Source organism: Chinchilla lanigera, unplaced genomic scaffold, assembly GCF_000276665.1.
Source record: "Chinchilla lanigera isolate Chin_1 unplaced genomic scaffold, ChiLan1.0 scaffold00025, whole genome shotgun sequence".
In the NCBI taxonomy this organism is placed as follows: domain Eukaryota; kingdom Metazoa; phylum Chordata; class Mammalia; order Rodentia; family Chinchillidae; genus Chinchilla; species Chinchilla lanigera.
In genome coordinates, this window is record NW_004955426.1 from 22,094,307 (window position 1) to 22,101,202 (window position 6,896).

At 40.8% G+C, this 6,896-nt stretch overlaps 1 protein-coding gene across 2 annotated transcripts in view; it reads left to right on the forward strand.

Moving 5' to 3' along the window:
* Wdr70 (WD repeat domain 70) overlaps window positions 1-6,896 on the forward strand; it is a 281,725-nt gene that overhangs the window by 31,435 nt on the left and 243,394 nt on the right. The window lies entirely within an intron of this gene.

Consider the following 6,896-nt stretch of genomic DNA (forward strand, 5'->3'; position numbering starts at 1 on the left):
AGAATCAGGCTTAGGGTCTGTTTCTCTTAGTGCTGCAGCAAAAGCAGCTGCTTTTTCTCGGTCTCTTTGTTTTCTCTCCTTGGCCTCCTCCTTGTCATGGCTATAGAATACTGAGGAGGCAATTCTTACTGACATCTCAAGTGAACCATCTGGGCGAAAGCTATTTTTTGCAGCTTTTTCTCTCCAGCCTCCCATCACATTGGGACGCCACAACCACTTAGTGTCCTCTCCCCAACCATGAGCACAGGCAGCAGGAATTTCAGTGTAGACCTCTCCGGAGCTTCATGTGCTCCTCCACCGCAGCCTGTACTGTCAGGGGAAGAATGGCTTCCAGGGGGTCTCCCCAGGTATTGTGCAAGGTCCTCCTGGTTTCCATCTTCTGAATGGCTCTCGTGACTTTGGTCAGGTAGACCTCTGAGTCTTTGGGTATAGCCTGTATTCTTGTGTTCTCTGAGTCCTTGTTCAGCAGCTGCTCCTCCGCTGACTCCGGACCTTTCTGGTTCTCAACGGCAGGGGCAAGAGCGACCCGTTGTGTGGCATGTATTCCCAGGGGTTTCTCCATGTTGGGCTGATGCACGCACGTCCCTGGGCGGGCCTCTGCAGCCGGCTCATGGTGGGCCAATTGTGTCATTGCTTGTCTGTGCCATGATAGTTCTTGATCGTGTGGTGATGGTTGGTTTGAGGGCTGGCACATGCGGGTGCGCACTGTCACACGGCTTCCCAGGCACCAACTGCCTGCCTCCCGGGCACCCGTGCGGTTAGGGGCTGGTCCAAAGGCCAGTGCTCCCTGCCGCGCAGCTTCCCTGGTGCCGACTGCCCACCTCCTGGGTTCCTGCTTGGCTAAGGGTTGACCCAAATGCTGGTGCTCCCTACTGTGTGGCTTCCTGGGTGCCAACTGCCTGCATCCCGGATGCCTGCCTGTCTAGGGGCAGGCCCAAAGGCCAGTGTTCCCTGCCGCGTGGCTTCCCAGGCGCTGACTGTCCACCTCTTGGGTGCCTGCGCAGCTAGGGGCCCGGCCAAAAGGCTGGTGCTCCCCACTGTGCAGCTTCCTGGGTGCTGACTGCCCGCCTCCCAGGTGCCTGTGCGGCTAAGGTCCGATCCAAAGGCTGGCACTTCCCGCTGCAGCTTCCTGGGTGCTGACTGCTTGCTGCACGGGCGCCTGCACGTCTAAGGGCCCACCCAAATGCTGGCACTCCCTGCCGTGCGGCTTCTCGGGCGCCGACTGTCTGCCTCCTGGGTGCCTGCGCGGCTAAGGGCTCACCCAAATCTGGTGCTCCCTGCTGTGTGGCTTCCCGGGCGCTGAATGCTCTTCTCCTGGGCACCAGCCTGGCTAGGGGCTGGCCTAAAGGCCAGTGCTGCCCGCCATGCGGCTTCCTGGGCACAGGCGGCCTGCCTCTCTGGCACATGTGTGGCTAGGAGCCGGCCCAGAGGCCGGCGATCCCCCCTGTGTGGCTTCCCGGGCGCTGACTGCTCCCCTCCTGGGTGCCTGCATGGCTAGGGGCTGGCCCAAAGGCCAGTGCTCCCTGCCGCATGGCTTTCCCAGCGCCAACTGCCCACCTCCCCGCACCTGTGCAGCTAGGGGTCGGCCCAAAGGCCGAGCAGCGCCATTTATTAAAGATGCTATATTTCTGCCAGTGAACATGTTTGGCCCCTTTGTCAAAGATAAGGTGACTGAGTGTGTTTGTAGTTGTCTCTGCATCTTCTAATCTGTTCCATTGATCTTCAGGTCTGTTTTTGTGCCAGTACCATGCTGATTTTATCACAGTAGCTTTATAATATAACTTCAAGTCAGGAATTGCAATGCCTCCTGCCTTTCCTTTGTTTCCCAAGATTGCTTTTGCTATTCTAGGCCTCTTCTGTTTCTAGATGAATTTTATGAATGTTTTCTCTAAATCTGTGAGGTATACTAATGGTATTTTAATTGGGGTTGCATTGAATCTGCACAACAATTTTGGGAGTATGGCTATTTTCACAATGTTAGTTATTCCTATCCATGAGCAAGGAATATCTTTCCATTTTCTGAAATCCTCTTCGGGGGCTGGGGATTTAGCTCAGCGGCAAAGCGCCTGCCTGGCAAGTGCAAGGTCGTGAGTTCGGTTCCCGGTACTGGAGAAAAACCAAAAACAAACAAACAAACAAAAAAGAAATCCTCTTTGATCTCATTTTTCAGAATATTGTAATTTTCGGTATATAGATCTTTTACTTCCTTTGTTAGATTGAGTCCTAAGTATTTCATTTTTTTGAATGCTATTATGAAGGGTGTGGTTTCCCTAATTTCTCCTTCAGTGAGTTTTTTGTTTGTGTATAGGAATACTATTGATTTTTGAGTGTTGAGTTTGTATCCTGCTACACTACTGAATTTACTTACTAATTCTAGGAGTCTTTTCATGGAGTTTTTGGGGTCTTCCTTGTAGAGTATCATGTCATCTGTAAATAATGATAATTTCACTTCTTCCTTTCTTATTCCTTTTATTTCTTCCTTTTATTTCTCTCTCTTGTCTAATTGAGCTGGCTAATGTTTCCAGAACTATATTGAATAGGAGTGGTGATAGTGGTCATTCTTTTCTTTACCTGGTATTAGAGTGAAAGCTTTCAGTTTCTGTCCATTTAGTATGATGTTGGCTGTTGGTTTGTCACAGAGGGCTGTAATCAGATTGCAGTAAAGACCATCTGTTCTGATTTTCTGTAGGGTTTATATCATGAATGAGTGTTGGACTTTGTCAAAAGCTTTTTGTGCATCTGTTGAGATGATCATGTGGTTTTTATCTTTGGCTCTGTTGATATGGTGTATTACATTTATTAATTTGTGTATATTGAACCATCCCTTCATCCCTGGAATGAATCCCACTTGGTCATGGTGTATAATCTTCTTGATAAGTTGCTGCGTTCTATTTGCTAGTATTTTATTGGGTATTGTGTTATTGACATTTTAGAACAAATCAATCTTCATTGTATGGGGGAGGGGGCACTGTCTTGTATAGTATTGGATTATTAGTGGTCATTAACTCTTCCTCCTGTTGAGGTCATTAGAAATTCCTCCAGACCTTTATGAATTTCCTCTGGTGGGCAAAATTCTCCCTGCTCGAGAACTACTGACTTAAGGCAACATATCTAAGAAATGGGGCAACCTAAGTCTGAACCCAGGCCTTGTTACTTCAAATTCTGAACATAGAGGAGACTGAACAGTGTTAGTCTTCATTCTTTTTCCTTGCTTCTGGTTCAACTACACTTTTCTCTTGCCAAAGCTGAGTAAATCATAGCTCCTGAACCAAAGGAAGACTGGAAGACAATTAACATTGTCACAACTCAGTGTGCATTGTAAAACTTTTGGGAGAAATCTTACTTGTGAAGCATCTCCTGAGACCTGTAGTTTGAAAGGCTTCCGAGTGAGTCTATTTGAATTGGGATTGAGACTCAGGCGAAAATAGTTATCTCCCAAATGGCAGTTTTCCTTCTCTAGAAATACAGGTGGCACAAAACTTCTCAGAATAGGGAACAGTTGGGGCCGGGCCAAGAGAAGTGGGAGCTTAGTGGAGGTGGCATTAAGTTCTGTTTTTACTTTCCATGTCTATTATTATTATTAGTAGTAGTATTGATGTTAGTATTTTTTTTTCTTCCACATCTGGAGGAAGAGGTTAATGACCACTAATAATCCCATACTATACAAGACAGTGCCCCCTGCCCCATACAACGAAGTTTTATTTGTTCTAAAATGTCAATAACAAAATACCCAATAAAATACTAGCAAACAGAATGCAGAAGTAGAGGAAGTAGAGGAACCAGCTACCTTCTGCGATAGTAACCTTCACTTAACAACTGTAACCTAAATGATTTCTTGGAGAAAGTAGTGTTTGTTTTTATAACTTCTTTTTGGCATTCTTCATTCTCTTTTCTCTAACTACTAGTAGCAGCTTGTGGCAGATCTTTGTTATGGGGTAGGCTTTATTAAGGCTTATGGCAGTATACACATGCAACTCCTTTAATTTCCTCTGCCAGAAAAACCGTTTCTGATTTGCAAGTCTTCTAAAACTGTTAATCACAAAGAATTGCTCATGTTATTTGAGATATATATACTATCCCTGTTATTATTGAGGATAGACCAAAGAGCCTGGGAAATAATCCTTTGGTCAGTATTTAAAACCAGACCAAAACAAAACATATCTTTTTCTCTCTTCCATTAAGACTGTAGCTTTTGTTATGAATTCTGGTAATTAATTGCTTCATTAAAGTCCTGTTGTTTGTGATGTTCCTTGGCAGGAAAATGTTGAAAATATTTTACGGTTATGGCAGGTTTCACACTAAGCCATATTTCAAAAAGTCATTAGTAAAAGTTCTGGAAAAAGAATAGTCACCATTAAGTGATATGCTACCAAAAGACGGATTACTACTATTTTAGATGATTTAGTTGTGCCAATTATATGGGCTTTTTATGAGTTATGTCCTATGTAATTTCCAGTAAAACTTTGATTTTTAAATATAAACAACATTCAAACATTTAATTCACTTCTAATGTAAACATAAAGTTCTCTGTTTCTTTTTTTTCTTTACATATTAGAAACTGTATATGTAGGCACATTTTGCATTAAATTAAGGAAAATAATTTTCATTCCAGCTTTTATGTGGCAGTATTTCTGTTTGCTGTTTAATGAGAAAGTAATTAGTTATGAAATGAAGCATAGACTCTGATAGATGATTCTGTAAGTGAAGCATTTCAACTACTTTCCCGGTTTTTACAAGAGTGCTTAGTACTTTTAAATGAGTTTTCATTGCTTACAAATACTGTCAACTGTAAAGGGAAAGGAGAGCAGTGTCTTAGGTAATTCAATATAAACCTTGATTGCAAAATGCAGTTGTTTAGCTTTTAAATTATTTTGAAATTTGTGTTGGAATATTGACACGTCTGAAATAGATACATGCTATACTTCTACAATATAGTTAACCATACAGTAATGTCTTTGTCTTGAAATAAATTGAAAAACTTCCATCTATTTATTTCTGTTCAAGGCCTTCCTGATTCCTTATTTCTTTCACTAATCTGTTATAATAATCCATTACAACCTCTCAGATGCATAGTTTGGAAAACCTTGATTCAAAGGCAGTGAGGGACTATGATAGGTAGTTTTTTTTATTTTTTTTTATTTTTTATTTTTATTTTAAAGAATAAAAGAAGGATAACATAATAATAGGGGGGACTTAGCAAATTACAGACAAAATGGTAGGAAATTATCAATGGTTATCATTTTACATATTATTGTCTACAAAATAGTTTCTCAGGAAAACAAATAGACAAATAATAGTGAGTTACAGACAAAAGAGGTAGGAGATTATCAAGAGTTGTACTATACTTTGGTATCTTCAAAGTGGCTTCTAAAGAAAATAAATAGAGCTATACATGAGTGACCTATTGAAAAATCATTAACTATTCTCAATGGTTGTTGTAGGAAACACATAATAATAAACATACATCCATTTATGAAATAGGATAGGAACATTACAAACTTAACACAGTTATGGATAGATTAGTAGGAAAATATCAATGGCTGCTGTAATATGATAGGTAGTTGATAGGGGAGAAATCACTAATCTTTGTTTCCTCAACTCTGTGTCCCTGCATCACAATACACACTATGTGTGGGGTCTGGACAGAGGTGTGTATGGGAGTAGCTTAGTGTCCGTTTTCTTTTTATGCAGCTGGAAGACTTGCTTGGTTCTAATATACAAAGTACTTTGCAAAGTACTTTTTGAGACTGGGTCTGGCTGGAGATTGTAAGATTGTAAAATCTCTAAATTGCCTAAGCTGGACTCAAACTTGGGATCCTCTTGCCTCTACTCCCAAAGTGCTGGGGTTACAGGTATGCACTACTATGCCTGCTTTGAGTTTCTTATTTGTACCTTTTCTGAGCAGGTTTTGTGATTTTTTTTTTTTTTTTTTTAACTTTTAAGGGTTAAAAAGTACATAGTTACCTTGGCACAACTTTCGTGTCTGTCAGAAATTACGTGCAGAACATTGGAAGATATGCCCAAGTACAAATAAAAAGAGAGCTTTTAATATTTTGGATGTGGAAGTCCAAAATACAGTTATTTTAAAGGAAATTTAAATGTAGGCTACAGTATCTTAAAAATAATTTGTAATATCAAAATATGGTAAGTGATATCCTAATTTCTTTCAGTGTATGATTATCTTTGTGAGATTTTCTCTAGGCATAGTGAGACAGAAAAATGAAATATTGTATTTTAGCAACATGTTATTGGATTTTAATGTAAATTATGGTTCTGTTTCAGTATTTATTGCCAGGGGAACAATGTTTTACATAAAATACTTGTTTTAAATTTGTTGGCAATCATAATTGTTAGAGTGCATCTAAATGCCAGGTACAATTAATAATGATTATTTAATCTGTTTTTTCCTTTATATTTGTTTGATTCTCTTCGATTTTTATAATATAGGATATTGAAAATTACTCCCAAAAGCTCTGAGGTTTGTTCACTTTGATGAACATTTAAAATAATATACAGAGAATCCTTTTCTTTTATTTGAAAAAAATTTTTTGGGGGGTACCGGGAATTGAACTCAGGACCTCACACTTTCCAGGCAGTTGCTGAAAGTTGTTTTGATAGTCCCTTTCTTCGAGTGAGTTTGATTTTTGTGTTTTCTTTCCAGTACTGGGATCAAACCCAGGGTTGCTCTAATGGTCTACCACTTAGCTGTATTCCCCGCCCTCCATGTTCTGTTTTGATTTCCATAATCAGTGACTCAAAGGAAAGAAAAAATCCTAATTTCTCCTTTAAGAATTACATGATCAGGGCTGGGGATTTAGCTCAGCGGCAAAAGCGCCTGCCTGGCAAGCGCAAGGTCGTGAGTTCGGTTCCTGGTACCGGAGAAAAACCAAAAAAAA